This window comes from Cervus canadensis, chromosome 9, assembly GCF_019320065.1.
Source record: "Cervus canadensis isolate Bull #8, Minnesota chromosome 9, ASM1932006v1, whole genome shotgun sequence".
Taxonomy (NCBI): Eukaryota; Metazoa; Chordata; class Mammalia; order Artiodactyla; family Cervidae; genus Cervus; species Cervus canadensis.
In genome coordinates this window covers 14,203,855-14,221,020 of record NC_057394.1, presented here as the reverse complement: position 1 = coordinate 14,221,020, position 17,166 = coordinate 14,203,855, and the positions used below count along the sequence as shown (strand labels likewise).

Here is a 17,166-nt window from a genome sequence, read left to right as displayed (position 1 = left end):
TAAAAAAAAAAAAAAAAGGAAACTAAGATCATGGCATCTGGTCCCATCATTTCATAGCAAATAGATGGGGAAACAATGGAAAAAGTGACAGATTTTATCTTCTGGGGCTCCAAAATCACTGCAGAGGAGACTGCAGCCATGAAATTAAAAGACGCTTGCTCCTTGGAAGAAAAGTTATGACAAATCTAGACAGTGTGTTCAAAAGCAGAGACATCACTTTGCTGACAAAGTTCCGTATAGTCAAATCTATGGTTTTTCCAGTAGTCATGTACAGATGTGAGATTGGACCAAAGAAGACTTGAGTGCACAAGAATTGATGCTTTCAAACTGTGGTGCTGGAGAAGACTTTTGAGAGTCCCTCAGACTGCAAGGAGATCCAACCAGTCAATCCTAACAGAAATCACCCCTGAATATTCATTGGAAGGACTGATGTTGAAGCTGAAACTCCAATACCTGGCCACCTGATGCAAAAAGCTGACTCATTAGAAAAGACCCTGATGCTGGAAAAGATTGAGGGCAACAGGAGAAGAGGATGACAGAGGATGAGATGGTTGGATGGCATCACCGACTTGAGGTACATGAGTTTGAGCAAACTGTGGGAGATAGTGAAGGACAGGGAAGCCTGGAGTGCTACAGTCCATGGGCTGGCCGTCAGACGCAACTGAGTGACTGCACAACAACAAAAGCACTTGGAAATATATGACCATAGGGACAACACTGTGGATTATGCCCTTCATCAGCATCTATCACTTACCCAATCACTCCCCCTACCTGGCTGCCTGCCCTGTCGAGCATTATTGGGCTTTACAGCTCATTGACTTATGTCCTCAAAGCTTTTGGAACAGATAATCACTTGATTTCTGGAAAGGAAACTTGGAGATATTGCGGATTCAGTTTCAGAACACCACAGTGAAGTGAATATCACAATAAAGTGTCTCATTAAGTTCCTGGTTTTCCAGAGCATAAAGAAGTTTAAATTTGTACTACACTGTAGCCTATCAAGTGTGTAATAGCATTGTGAATGAAAATAACAATGTGCAGATCTTAATTTAAAAATATTCTACTGCTCAATAATGCTAATCATCATCTGAGCCTTCAGTAAGTTATAGTAGTAACATTAAAGTTCACTGGGCACAGATCACCATAAACAAGTAATGATAGTGAAAAACTTTGAAATATTGTGAGAATTAGCAAAATGTGACACAGAGACTTGGGGTGAGCAAATGTTGTTTTTAAAAAATGGCACCAATAGACTTACTTGATGTAGGGTTGTGACAAACATCCAATTTGTTAAAAAAAAAAAAAAAAGTCAGTATCTGTGAAGTAGAGTAAAACAAGATATGCCTATATTTCTTTTTACTCTTTTTTTAAATTGAAGTATAGCTGATTTATAATGTTTCAAGTATACAGCAAAGTGATTCAGTTGTACATATATAAATATAGAGAGATTATATATTTTTTCAGATTTTTATCTATTACAAGTTATTACAAGATATTGAAAATACTTACTTGTGCTATAGAGTAGATAATGTTGTTTATATGTAGTAGTGGGTATCTATTAATCCCAAATTCCTAATTTATACATCCCCCATATTCCTGTATTTCTAAAGCAATCAAGAAAAACAGGTGCCTCGAAAGTCAAAGTTTTGAGAAAAACAATATTTATGGTGTTTTTGCTGATTGAAAGTCGACTGGTAATCCAAAGCTTTAGAAAAAAATACAAGGTTTACAGCTGGGGTGGGTGTAGAACAGAGGACAATTCTCCAGCCCTGAAGCTGGAGGATGCATATCTCTTGCTGCTCTTCCTACCAGAGGAGTCAGCAGCTACAACCAGATCAGACTAAGATGTAAACAAGTGGCCAGGTTTACATCTTCTCCTGGAATCTCCTTGTGACATTACTGATGAACTTGACCAGAGAGCCTTAAACTGAAGGTCTCCCAAAACAGGAATAGGAAGGTCAGCTCCACAGTGAAGGGCAAGGTCATCATGGAAAACAAGGTCATCATCACAGGCTCCAAAGAGAACCCTTGTATTTCCCTTTCTCCCCTAAGATCTCATGTTCAGTCCATCACGTAGCTCCACTTCATTGACTATCCCAAATCCAGCCATCTCACAATTTCCACTGCAGGGACGTTAATCTAAGCCACCAACAGTTGAGAAAGGACACACTGTAAGGGACTGCATTTGGAGACCTGAAAGACCGTCAGTGTGCTTTCAGCTGTGAAGGAAGGAGGGGGAGCAAAGAGGGACAGAACTAGAAAGGTGGGGAGGGACGGGCTGTAAATTGTTTTGTAAAACTAGGTTAAGGACTTAAATCTGAGGTCACATCACCAACTCAATAGACATGAGTTTGAGTAAATGCCTGGAGTTGGTGATGGACAGGGAGGCCTGACGTGCTGCAGTCCATGGGGTTGCAAAGAGTCAGATACGACTGAGCAACTGAACTAAACTGAACGGACTGGTAAGTAAAACATTAAACACATGGACATATTTTGATAATGACAACAAAGATGATTGATTAAGGAGATACTTATGAACTAGACATTTACAACTATGGATCAAGCACTGATAGATAAAGACTTAGAACTAAGCAGCTGACACGTCTGCCAAATGCTGTCTTTTTTTTTTTACTGTTTCCTTAACCAATCATACATTCCAAAGTGAAAGTTTTGGTTGTTCAGTTGTGTCCAACTCCTTGTGACCACATGGACTGTAGCCCAACAGGCTCCTCTGTCCATGGGATTTTCCAGGCAAGAACACTGGACAGGATTGCCATTCCCTTCTCTAGGGGATCTTCCTGAACCAGAGATCACACCCAGGTCTCCTGCACTGCAGGCAGATTCTTTACCATCTGAGTCACCAGAGAGGCTACATTCCAAGGTGACAGCTTGTATAAGAATTAGGTAGTAACAGGAAGCTCCTTTCATGAAAGGTGTAATACCAAAACCCAAAAATACACCTCCAGGGTACATTTAGAAGCAAAGAATTTATTCGCACTACAGATCAAGTCATCTTTCTGTTGCTGCCTCTAAAGCTTGACAAAGGGTTTTAAAAGGGAAATTTCACAGCATCATTCATTCCTTGTGGAAGAAGTATGTTTCTGGAGGGCAGTTGTCTTAGGAAGCATCACTATGAACAAAGCTAGTGGAGGTGATGGAATACCAGTTGAGCTATTTAAAATCCTAAAACATGATGCTGGGAGAGTGCTGCACTCAATATGCCAGCAAATTTGGAAAACTGAGGAGTGGCCACAAGACTGGAAAAGGTCAGTTTTCATTCCAATCCCAAAGAAAGGCAATGCCAAAGAATGCTCAAACTACCGCACAATTGCACTCATCTCACACACTAGTAAAGTAATGCTTAAAGTTCTCCAAGCCAGGCTTCAGCAATACATGAACCGTGAACTTTGTTCAAGCTGGTTTTCGAAAAGGCAGAGGAACCAGAGATCAAATTGCCAACATCCACTGGATCATCAAAAAAGAAAGAGAGTTCCAGAAAAACATCTATTTTTGCTTTATTGACTATGCCAAAGCCTTTGACTGTGTGGATCACAATAAACTGTGGAAAATTCTGAAAGAGATGGGAATATCAGACCACCTGACCTGACTTTTGAGAAATCTGTATGCAGGTCAGGAAGCAACAGTTAGAACTGGATATGGAACAACAGACTGGTTCCAAATAGGAAAAGGAGTACGTCAAGGCTGTATATTGTCACTCTGCTTATTTCACCTATATGCAGAGTACATCATGAGAAATGCTGGGTTGGAGGAAGCACAACCTTGAATCAAGATTGCCAGGAGAAATATCAATAACCTCAGATATGCAGATGACACCACCCTTATGGCAGAAAGTGAAGAAGAACTAAAGAGCCTCTTGATGAAAGTGAAAGAGGAGAGTGAAAAACTTGGCTTAAAGCTCAACATCCAGAAAACTAGGATCATGTCATCTGATCCCATCACTTCATGGGAAATAGATGGGGAAACAGTAGAAACAGTGTCAGACTTTATTTTTCTGGGCTCCAAAATCACTGTGGATGGTGATTGCAGCCATGAAATTAAAAGACGCTCACTCCTTGGAAGGAAAGCTATGACCAACCTAGATAGCATAGGAAAAAGCAGAGACATTACATTGCCAACAAAGGTCCGTCTACTCAAGGCTATGGTTTTTCCAGTGGTCATGTATGGATGTGAGAGTTGGACTATAAAGAAAGCTGAGTGCCAAAAATTTGATGCTTTTGAACTGTGGTGTTGGAGAAGACTCTTGAGAGTCCCTTGGACTGCAAGGAGATCCAACCAGTCCATCCTAAAGGAGATCAGTCCTGCGTGTTCTCTGGAAGGACTGATGTTGAAGCTGAACTCCAATACTTTGGCCACCTGATGTGAAGAGCTGACTCACTGGAAAAGACCCTGATGCTGGGAAAGATTGAGGGCAGGAAGAGTAGGGGATGACAGAGTATGAGATAGTTGGATGGCATCACCAACTCAATGGACATGGGTTTGGGTGGACTCCAGGAGTTGGTGATGGGCAGGGAGGCCTGGCGTGCTGCGGTTCATGGGGTCACAAAGAGTTGGACACGGCTGAGTGACTGAACTGAACTGAACTGCAAAATATAAGGCTGAGGCATGAGAATAACAAAGTGACAGGTAAAGAGTAGAAATCAAAGGTTACTTTTCCAATTAGCATTCAAGAACAAAAAGAAAGGACTAAGGATGCTTCATGCTAAGCAAAGTGTTGGCATTTCAAAGTCACTGTCCTAAAATCATGGAATGTCATCAGGTCCCTCACAAAACTCTGCAGGAGAGGCCTGCTTCTGACTGAGATGTTTTAGTTCAGGTGACCAGACACTGCTTGGATCTAGGCATCCATTGGTTGCTGATGCCCTACTTTTGTCGTTTGCCTCTCCAAAGTTCACCCCTAAGTACATCCACCTCAGAGGAGTGAGGCCATAGGCACTGTCTCGGTGCTGTCAATCTGGTATCTACTCAGTGTCCCCACTGGTGATCCCACCTGACAATGCATGCAGAGTAGGGAGGGAGGTGATATTCCCGGAACTGCTCAAGAAGTCAAAAGAGGCAGCTCCATTATCCCTGAACATAAGGAAGTTTGAGTATTATTGACCATTTGTTACTGATTATTACCTGTTTAGTATATACTGACTGACCTGTTTAGTATAGACCATTGAAATAAAAGTTAACTCTGCTGCCTCTTAAGCACTGTGCAGGCTTTCTTTATCTATTTACTTCATATCTAATCAGCAACACTGGATACTGCAGGATCTTGTGACAGTAGTTAGCATCTGTAAAATGAGTAATATCAACTTGTTTCCACAGGCTGGGAATTAGCTTGAAAACAACTTGAATTCCTTAGGGCTTATTTGCAGCCAAAGATTTCTCCCTGAGGAATGGTTTTCCTTGTCATTTTATAAATCCACATCCTAAGATTTATTGAAATTCAGCAACAGAGGGAAAAGAAAAAGAGAGAGAGTTAGAAAAAAGAGAGGAAAAAGGAAGGGAGGGAGGAAGGAGGAAAACAAAGCTAAGGAAGGAAATACTAAATGTCTGAGGAAGAAAGAACAAATCAAAATTGCAGGAAAGATACTAGACAGATATCCAAACACCAAAGCTTAGAGCCTGCTCTGTGTGCTGAGTCCAGATCTACTATGTAAGAAACTTGCTAGTTGTTTATCTACAGTCTCTCAGCCCTGACCTAGCTTTCTTTCTACACTCTTTAGTGATGCAGAGGCTGGCTCTTTGCAAATCACATTTCAGAAACACTTTGCCCCTGATAGCTTATTTGGTAAAGAATCTGCCTGCAGTGCAGGAGACCTTGGTTCAATTCCTGGGCTGGGAAGATCCCGTGGAGAAGGGATAGGCTATCCATTCCAGGATTCTTGGGCTTCCCTTGTGGCTCAGTTGGTAAAGAATCAGCCTGCAATGCAGAAGACTTAGGTTCAATCCGAGGTTGGGAAAACCCCCTGGAGAAGGGAAAGGCTACCCTCTTCAGTATTCTGACCTAGAGAAGTCTATAGACTGTATAGTCCATGGGGTCACAAAGAGTCAGACATGCCCAAGTGACTTTCACTTTCACTTTTGGCCAGCTGGCTCTTTGTTAGATCCTACCAGTAGGGAGCACTAGAGGGAGTCACAGAACAAACAGACTGTCTGCTACTGCTGCTAAATCACTTCAGTCGTGTCCAATTCTGTGCGACCCCACAGACGGCAGCCCGCCAGGCTCCCCCATCCCTGGGATTCTCCAGGCAAGAACACTGGAGTGGGTTGCCATTTCCTTCTCCAATGCATGAAAGTGAAAAGTAAAAGTGAAGTTACTCAGTCGTTTCCGACTCTTAGCGACCCCATGGACCGCAGCTTACCAGGCTCCTCCATCCATGGGATTTTCTAGGCAAGAGTACTAGAGTGGGGTGCTATTGCCTTCTCCAGAAACAGACTGTCTAGTTTCTGCTAATCCTGCAGCATCACCTCAGCAGTGGGACCTGACTCCAGATTCCAGGTTCCATTAGCATGTGGAGAACCAGCCCCCTCCTGCTCCCTCACAAATATCACCAGCACCTGCGCAGTGACTGCTCCATGGAGGTCTGAGCACCGACTCTTTAGGGCCTCTCTTGAGTACTTGGGTCTGGAGATCTGTCCTAGGACACAGTATCTGCCTGCTAAAATGATTAACCCAGTGTTTTCTAACATATCTAGCCCTCCAATTGCTGTGTGACATATTTCCTTTATTAAGTGCTTTCTGTGAAAATACTTTGTTTTTCTCACCAGGCCCTTTCTTCTCATGGAATCCCCTCTGACAGAAACAGCTAAGAAGTTTTTCAACTTTAGTCAACAGCATCCTGGTAATCTAAATAAAAGACTATTTAAAAAAAATCTGCCATGCCATGTGGCTTGTGGGATCTTAGTTCTCCAACCAGGGATTAAACCTTGGCCCCTGGCAGTGAGAGCATGAAGTCCTGATCACTGGAGAGCCAGGGAATCCCCAAAGATCTCAATTTTTGGTTATGGGAATCTAAAAATAATGAAACAACTGTGGTATAGTAAAAATGACCATGTTCTACTACTCTGAAATATGGAGACTTATCTTGGATTTGGAATATTCTCATGGTTGGCCATCTTTAAGAAAAATGAGTATAAATAAACTTTTAATATGAAAATATGAAATTATTGGATATATTATTTAATAGCACATTCTGAAGGTATAAGTTAAGTTATTGTCAGGAATGGAGAAAAATTAAGAGAAAGTTAACTTATTAGAGGTTCCTATAAAGTTTTACAAGGAAGGATATATTGCAAAATTGAACGAAAATGGAAATAACTGAAATTCCACAGGTAAGGGTCTTACCATTATCATGTCACTGTCAATAACGGTGCTCAATCTGTGTGTGATGGTTACCACAATGCACTGGGCAAATTTCTCATGGATTGTTTTTTTAATTAACTCATCAGTTCTGGAATCAAAGAAGTTCCATTTAGTTAGTAAAGACAGGAAAAGCAGACTTAAGACTTAAAAATATCATATATAATGATGATGATTTTTAAAAATCCATGCTTTATGACTTAATCTTCTTTCTAAAAAACTAAGTATAAAAAATCTGCTTACAAATTTAACAGTTTTCATAAAACAATGGGAAATATTCTTCCCTTGAAAGCTTGAAATTGTGAGAAGCTAGATTTAGGAATTTTGCTCTCTTAGGAAGTCTCATAACAATATTAATACTATATAACATGCTTTAGTTTCTTTCTTTGTTTTCTAGAATTAATCTTATCAAGAGATACCTTTTGGACAAAGAGAACATTTAGAAACATTTTTAAGCATCATCAAGCATTTTCCATTTACCACAGTTAAAATAAAAATTCCAGGTTTCATGGACCTCAGTGCCTTACCTTGGATCCACATTTGATGTGGCTTTGTCAATAATCAATATCTGATTTTTCTTGAGAATAACCCTGGCAAGACACACCAGTTGTCTCTGTCCAACACTCAAATTTGATCCTGTTTCTGCTAAATCAGTATCCATTTTACCAGGAAGACCTTCGATGGTTTCTTTAAGTTGTACCTGGGATACAGAAAGAACATTTTCCTACACAAATTTCTGCTGAAGGAGATAAGCCTCTTATATTAAGAGTTTTGATGTCCTCAGGACTTCTTATGTATCTTACATGTACAGCCACCTGATGGGGAGAGCTCCTTCCCAGGAGCATTCACTGAGAAAGATGGTGGAGTCAACTCAGGACAGAAAGATCTCAGTGCCCCCCATCCCTGACACAGGACATCCACCAGAAATCCCACCAGGGATTAGTTAAGGAAGTCTCTCAAGAAATGAAGCTATTTCTCCCAATCTGATCGAAACAGAAAAGTTAAAAGGATCTTTACAGTTTCCCAAAGTATATTTTGCCTAGGTGTTAGTACACTAAGGGAAAAAATTTTCTAACAAAATTATTGCAGGAAGTATGGTTCTCTAAAGATACAATCTTATCAGTACTTTACCATTTTGGAAGATCTAAAGGTTTAAAAAAATACAAATTCAAACAATGGCAAACTGTACCTCGTATATTATTAAACCTGGAGCCTATTTTGGCTTTGGTTCCTCCCCGAATTTAATCCCATAGCTATTTTACCAATCAACTGCATTTTCTTCAATGTCATAAATGTTTCACAGTGAGGAAACTCAGGAAAAACAGGACACAATATAACATCTTATTTCCCCCAGACCATGGGTATGGGTGGTGTTTATATTAATCTACTGTCAAAAAATTGTAATCATTCTGTATAATAGGCTCCAGTTTCAGAGAAACAGACATAGAGAACAGACCTATGGACATGGGGGGAGGGGAAGAAGGAGAAGGGGAGTTGTATGGAGAGAGTAACACAGAAGTTTACAATGCGATATGTAAAATAGATAGCCAGTGGGAATTTGCCGTATGGCTCAGGGAACTAAACATGGGCTCTGTAACAGGCTGAAGGGTGGGCTGGGGAGGGAGACGGGAGAGAGGTTCGGGGGGGAGGGGACATGAGTGTACCTACGGCTGATTCTTGTTGATGTATGACAGAAAACCACAAAATTCTGTAAAGCAATTATCCTTCAATAAAAAAAAAATTTAAAAATTGTAATCATAAGATAATATAAAACAAACTTTTAACTGCCAGAGATAATCTGAAGGTCACTGGTTGGTAGGAGTCATTTCAACAAATATTTGTTTTGGATAAATATTGTGGAATAAGAACCAAACCCAGACTATGCTTGAAGTTAAAGAACGAAAAGTAAATATACTTCAGATTAAGCGACCAACAGAGTGATGAGTGATGACCAGTGAGCAGGGACCCAGAATTACACTGTCAAATAACAAAACACTAGGGGTGAAAGCAGAGAAGGCATGGCACCCCACTCCAGTACTCTTGCCTGGAAAATCCTATGGACAGAGGAGCCTGGTAGGCTGCAGTCCATGGGGTCGTGAAGAGTCGGACAGGACTGAGCGACTTCACTTTCATTTTTCACTTTCATGCATTGGAGAAGGAAATGGCTACACACTCCAGTATTCTTGCCTGGAGAATCCCAGGGACAGGGGAGCCTGGTGGGCTGCCGTCTGTGGGGTCGCACAGAGTCAGACACGACTGAAGTGACTTAGCAGCAGCAGTAGCAGGGGTGAAAGGGCAACATTTTCATGGTATCCTAAATGCTGGAATATTTGTATGAATATGATCCTGAATTATGCTCCTGATGGAGTTCAAGCTCAGAAAGAGGGAATTCTCATTTAGGATTAAGTATGGTATTGATATTTGTAGAATCTAAAGGGTAAGATTTCAATTGTGATGCAAGTGTTTGTAGAGAAAATTATAAAATGGAAGATGGCAGCTTAGTCACCCCTTTTCCTCCATTACAAGCAAGAGGACTTAGTATTCTATCTATGAAACAAATTCATACATTTGCACCCAGTGATGGGACTAATCAAAGGTGTGACAGTGGCAAAGCTTTTATCACTTTTCCTTCTGAGCTGACATTAGTAATCTTTGTACATCAAATTGGTCTTTCATAAGACTGATGTCTTAACTTTAAAGAAATAATCTCACACTTGCTCTCAATTTGGATGATATCTCATCACTAATCTTTTTTTTTTTTTTTTTGGTTGTTTTTTGTTTTTTTTACTTTCCTTTAGGTTTTCCACTTTGGCCTACAAGGACTGAGGCTTTTGTGAGGTGAAAATCTTTTCCAGTAAACACTGCTTTCTCAGACTGTGATAATGAAACTAACATGAAGATGAAATAATAAAGGTATGTACTTGCTAACATCATCAGAGTATAAAATGAGTCAGTATGTGTAGAGTTTGTAGTGGTTGATACAAAGAAATCAACAGATATTGTCCATTATTAATAATGCTGTCAGCTGGCCTCTCTTCATGTTCTACTTTATTTTCTTTTTCACATGTATCAGCACTGAGAATTTATTACACATGCATTGACTGGTTTTCCCTCTTCTCCACAAGAGTTTAAGCTAAATGGTAGAGACTTTATCAATTTTGATGACTGTGATAATCCTAGAATCTGCAACTATGCCTGTCTAAAGGTCTCTCAATAATATTTGTTGGATGTATGAATGAAGTTATAAGTGCATCTTATCTTGTGACATCTGTTCCTATAAATTAGGAAACAAATCCATACAGATAATTTATATATAATACTATTTTCTTACTAAATGGAAGTGCAAAAAAATATATTCTTCTAACAATTAACTGGCTCCAAGATACCATAACATCATAATGTAAACTGTGGAAGGCATTTTAAAAGGTATAATTTAAGGAAAGCAGAGAGAATAATACTATTGAACACTATATATCTCAGTACAAAATGCCTAAGATTGTTTTTGAGCTTGGGGAAGTAATAAGCTACAGCAAAACTGGAAGTAATAATCTGAATTTATAAGACAACCATTTCTATTATCATGATTTCAGAGTAACCTACTATATATACTGTATCTACTAGCCAGGTGCCAATGCCCCTCACAGGAGATTGTGAGATGTCAGATTGTCTCCATATTTTGTAGAACCGTCCTACTTTTCAAAAAGAAAGGCTGGTGTGGGTTGGAAGAGACACTGAAGCGCAATCAACAGATGGAGAAGAGCTTTCACTAGAGAAGGACCAGCAGAAAAGGAAGTAAAGGGGGAGCCTGTTCACCTAATGCAAGGCCCCAGGAAATGGACATGTGAGCTGTCTCCACAGTCAGGATTGAATCATGTGATTCCTGATGCACAGGCTGCTGACACCCAGATTTCTGAATCTTGGTTTTCTGTGTGATAAGACACACTTGTGTCCTAACAGAGATACTATCAACATTGAACATAACTGTGTTATTTCTTCACAGTTTTCATAAGGTATGCCCTCCTTAGTTGTCTATTCCAGGATCAAAGCTGTTTTCTTTTTTTAACAGAAGCAACATACTGCTGATTATTTTCAAGAGTTCTTGTTTGTTTTTTTGTTTTAACTAGAGGATAATTGTTTTATAATGTTGCAGTGGTCTCTATGATACATCAATGTGAATCAGTCACTATTTTAAATATATATGTATGTATAGTCCCTTCTTTTCCAGAGTTTTATTTACCATGATTCCTTAACCTTTGAGAGATAAAGTGCTTCATCTTCAGACACTACTGATGTTATATTGGTAGAGCTGCCCTTGCTTTTTAGGTGTCCCAATCAACATTAATTTCTGATGAACTTTCCTCAATTTACAGTAAACTCTTTATCATTAATTGAAAAAAATTATTTTCAGTATACCTTGAAAAAAATAACTAAGATGAGATGGGCAGCATTCATAAAACTGTCTCCCTTCTGAGTGTCCAAATCAGTCAAGGGAGAAGGAAGAGACAGAATTAAGGATTTAAAAATAAATTTAAAGTCTTCTTTTACTTTTAGCTGAAGTTTTTAAAAAAGAAAACGTAGTGGTGCCCTCTTACTCTCAGGAAGATTCTGAGTTAGGGTTCACATTTTCCATTTGTTTGGCATCACTTATAAACCAATAACTGGGGGTGTTAATCCACCTAAAATTTGACCTCTTTGCTTGAGTGATACTTCTTAGACTGACAAATCATCTCATCACTCTGTTACTATAGGAAGTATTTCTTTATAACATTTGCATGTTTATCAATGAAAGATTTAGTAGATATTCTACAATATCACATAAAAGTCATAAAGGAACAATTCCTAGAGAAATACAATGATGGGATGTTTCCTCCCTAAGAGATAGCACTAAAGTAACAGGACCACTTCTGGAAGTGGTATATGGAAACCACACACTTCACTTTGTGAAATAAACTCATGTTTATTTCTATTTATAGAAATTTCCAAATGTACTTTATATAAAGGTATATCTTAGTATTGTCGACCCCTTCCAGCACTTCATCATTATTAGAATTCAGAGGCTACTACATTTTATTTTGATTTTGGCTCCTACAGATGAATTAAATATAAGTTAGAGCCAAGTTCTAAGATAGCTTTTCAAAGGATTTATCTCACAATTAAAGTTTCTTCACTGTCCATAGAACAATGTGTTCTAAAATTCAATAGTAATTTTACTACTGGAAGATCTGTAAAGAGAGATCTCAAGCTTGGAAACAAATTGGAAAATAAGTTACCAATACTTCTAGTTTTTTGAAAGGTGTGTACTAATCTCATCATTAAATTTTTCATCTGAGTTCACTAGAAGTGGATCCTCCCATATGTCTTTATATTTGATGGTTAACTGCTCTACCTCTTCTCTTCTAGAATTTCATTGTAGAAAGACTCACTGACTTAAATGAAATCAGAGGTCTACTGCTTCTCAAGAAGAAGGTGAAGCAATTGACATGATTTAAGAGCATAAAATCCTCACAGTTGCTAGAAAGCAGGGTGGGTGTGTGAAGACTCAGTGCTGACATCCTTCAAAAACCAGAAATATTGGCAGGAGATTGTCAGGCCTTCAAGTTGACTTGCTCACAGTCAAATTCATCTGTGTATTACAGATTTGAGAGCTACCACTGAAAGGGTGACACTAAATAACAAAAAGTATCAATGCAAAACAACAACACTGTGTCATTGGGATTTGTGGGAAAAAAACAAAAAACATTTTTGTTTTGAGAGAAATAAGCCATGCTTCTATGAACTGAAGAGATCAATCAAACATTAAGTATTTATTAAGTGCTTACTTTTTAAAAGCAGAAGACTGAGCTAAGTCCTATGAGGGTTTAAAATCTGTCTATAGTTGAGAGGCTGAGATATATTTTCTGCCGTAAGTAGCTTAGAATCAATTTACAAAACTGGGGCAAATACACAAAATAACATATTAAAATATACCAACCAACAACACCTTAACACTCAAAATCCATTTCATGAAATAGTGAGGAGATTCAAAGAAGTTGTCCAAAGGGACACCAGACAAATAAAACATCTTCTAGAAATGAACTTAAAACTGTAAAAATTTTGCTAAAGCTCCAGGGTTCCATTACTTGCATTTCTTCTGCAGCATTAAAATAGCAGTCAATATATAATTATTATCACATTTCAACTGTATAATTTACCCTTATAAACACTTATGAAACATCACACTATTAGTAGTATGATCTCACTTATCTTTCAGTTAATAATGAAAAGCTATTATTATCTTCACTTAGTAGCTGTTCCCTAATACCAGAGTAATAAAGTGAATATTACAGGGGAATTAGAGTAATTAATTTACTAGGTCACCAATAGAATTTGAACCCATAATTTAAAATTTTAGTTTAGTGCTCTGCTATAGTCAAAGTTATGATCTTCCCAGTGGTCATGTATGGTTGTGAGAGCTGGACACAGAAGGTAGAGCACCAAAGAATTGATGCCTCCGAACTGTGGTACTAGAGAAGACTCCTTGGACAGCAAGGAGATCAAACCAGTCAATCTTAAGGGAAATCAACCCTGAATACTCATTGGAAGGACTGATGCTGAAGATGAAGCTCCAGTATTTTAGTCACCTGATGCGAACAGCCAACTCATTGGAAAAGTCCCTGATACTGGGCAAGATTGAGAGCAGAAGAGGGCATCAGAGGGTGAGATGGCTGGATAGCATCACTGATGCAATAGACATGAACTTGGACAAACTTTGGAAGATTGTGAAGGACAGGGAGGCCTAGCATGCTGCAGTCCATGAAGTCCCAAAGAGTCAAACATGGCTGTGGAACTGAACACAACACAACACAAAGTCAAGGCAATGTGTCTAGTTGCTTTGGATTCTAGGGGAAAAGCTACAGTGGAAATATGAGGCATTGTATTCTTGCTTTTCATCATCATCAATACACAGGTCATCAATGGTCTGCTAGGAGGTAAACAAAGTCAGTTACACACATAAGCTCCGCTTTAATTGCCTGCAGTGCTATAAATGTACACACACATATACTGATGCTAACAAAATAATGACATTTAATAAATTACCTCTTCTAAGACATTCCACAGTTCCTTTTCTGTATGTTCATTAAAAGGATCCAGATTTTTCCTCATTGTTCCCGTGAATAAAACAGGTTCCTAAATAAACCAAAATAGTAAATGTTATTAGTCAACTTCACCCATTTTATTGAAGATGACAGCTTTGGAGGAACTATGGTGACTGGCAGTGGAAAGAATCAGGACGTGTGAAAATCCTTAAAAATTTATTGACTTAAACAACTTTGCCTATGTTATGAATAAAAAGAAACCTTTGTGCAGAAAAAAAAATAAATAAAATGAACAAAATCAAAATTCACTGTAATCTTTAATAATAAGGTTGCAAATGCCTGTTTACAAAAACAGTATCTCTAAAATAATTTTCAGTTGTATAAACTGTGCTGCAAAATATCCTCTGGACAATTAAACACTAACAAAAGAAAGTGCTGAGGTGTATCACCTTAAGAAAAACCTGAAGAATAGAAAGGAAGATTTGATTTTTTTCAATGCCTCACTGGTAATACCTACTTAATAAAAAAAAAAATGAGGATATAATTATTTGATAAATTTTACAACAACAGCACTAGAAAAATTGTCAATTCTGGTGTGATACTAGGAAATACCAAGAGCGTGATTAGTTGAGGTTTGAAAGGGTTAATAATAGTCAGGCAGGTATGGAGGCCAGGGTCTCTAAAGATGGGGAGAAGGCAAAAAGGCACATTCCAAGGGAGGAGCTAAGATGGTGGAGGAGTAGGATGGTGAGACCACTTTCTCCCCTACAAATTCATCGAAAGATCATTTGAATGCTGAGCAAACTCCACAAAACAACTTCTGATTGCTAGCAGAGGACATCAGGCACCCAGAAAAGCAGCCCATTGTCTTCGAAAGGAGGTAGGACAAAATATAAAAGATAAAAAGAGAGACAAAAGAGTTAGGGACAGAGATACATCCCGGGAAGGGAGTCTTAATAGAGGAAGTTTCCAAACACGAGGAAACCCTCTCACCAGTGGGTCTGGGGGAAGTTTTTGAATCTCGGAGGGCAACCTAACTGGGAGGAAAAATAAATAAAACCCACAGATTACATGCCTAAAAGCAACTCCCAGCAGAAAAGTACCCCAGACGCTCGCATCCGCCACCAGCAAGTGAGGGCTGAATGGAGAGGAGCGGGCAGCATTGCCTAGGAACAAAGGACTTAGCGAATACCAAAGAAGAGCTAGCTGGCTACGGACAGGCCCATCCCCCACTGGAGACAGGAGGCAGGGGGGAGGGGAAAGGGGCAAACTCGGCCCCAGAGATGGCATCCCCTACCAAACGGCAAACAGGCTTCCAGTCTCTAACCAAAGACTTCCTGAGATTCTGGATGGTTGACATCTGCCGGGAGGGTTGCAGCCAGAAATCAGCTCACAAGGTGCACCAGACCAGCACACCTAGAAACTGAGGCTGGGACCGCGGAGGGGGTAAAGCGCACTGCACCCGGGGAGAGTGCGCTTGTCAAACTCCTGTTTCCCTGAGCTGCTCCGACTGGGAAAGCACAAAACGCAGGCCCAACGAAGTCTGCACCATTGTGGAGTACCTGAAAACCTGAACCTGAGCGGCTTAGGCCTGCGAAGTGCACACATCTCAGGGCCAGTTACCTGTACAGCAACCCAGAGCCTGAGCAGCGTAGAAGGGGAAAGCACACATGTCATGAGTGGGGGCAAACCCAGTGTGGCTGGAACACTGCGAGTGCTCCCCACACACGCCAGTGATATTTGTCTGCAGCGCCCCTCCCTCCCCACAGCACGACTGAACAAGCGAACCTAAACAAGAGACCACCTCCGCCCACTTGTGTCAGGGCAGAAATTAGACACTGAAGAGGCCTGCAAACAGAAGCCAAATAAACAAAGGGAACCACTTTAGAAGGAATAGGTACAACAGATTAAAATCCCTGTAGTTAACACCAACTACACTGGAAGGGGCCTATAGATATTGAGAAGTGTAAACTGGACCAAAGAGCTATCTGAAACTATACCGAACCCACATTGCCCACAACAGCTTCAGAGAAATTCCTAGATATATTTTTACTATTATTAATTTTTTTAATTAGAAAAAAAATTTTTTTCTCTTTTCTTTTTTTTAAGTCCTCTATTACTCCTCTATTACTCCTTAATTTTCATTTTTAATAACCCACTATAACCTTGCAAAAAAAAAAAGGACCCTATTTTTAAAACAAACTTCATAATCACCTAATATTTTCTTAATCATAAATTATTTTGTGATTTTTTTTTTATATTGTATTATTTAAGTGAGTTCTCACCTCTACTCAGATTTTTATTAGTTCTTGTATTTATTCTCAAAAGATCTTTTGATAATTCCAATTTTGACATGTACAAGGAATCCAACCTTTAGTAACACAACCATGAGGGTATTATTAGTTTAATTACTCCTCCCCTTATTTATTGCCTCTCCTTTTTCTCCTGCAGATCACCTCTATTTCCTCCCTCCACCTTCTCTTCTCAATCCAATTCTGTGAATCTCTGTGTGTGATCTGGGCTATGGAGAACACTTAGGGAACAGAGTACTGCCTAGATCTGTCTCTCTCCTCTTGAGTCCCCTTTTTCTCCTCCTGCTCACCTCTATCTCCCTCTGCCCTCTCCTCTTCTTCATGTAACTCTGTGAACCTCTCTGGGTGTCCCTCACTGTGGAGAATCCTTTCACCATTAACCTAGAAGTTTTATTATCAGTGCTGTATG

The 17,166-nt window shown here is 39.4% G+C and overlaps 1 protein-coding gene and 1 long non-coding RNA gene across 2 annotated transcripts in view; one reads left to right on the top strand and one right to left on the bottom strand.

Moving 5' to 3' along the window:
- Window positions 1–11,380, top strand: part of LOC122447487 — a 17,549-nt gene extending 6,169 nt beyond the window's left edge. Inside the window, exons 2-3 of the long non-coding RNA XR_006271254.1 lie at window positions 10,168–10,282; window positions 11,052–11,380. This is a non-coding gene — a long non-coding RNA (uncharacterized LOC122447487). The remainder of the gene's footprint in view (window positions 1–10,167; window positions 10,283–11,051) is intronic.
- Window positions 1–17,166, bottom strand: part of LOC122447477 (ATP-binding cassette sub-family C member 4-like) — a 1,659,665-nt gene that overhangs the window by 1,486,514 nt on the left and 155,985 nt on the right. The gene's annotated exons all lie outside the window — the stretch shown is intronic.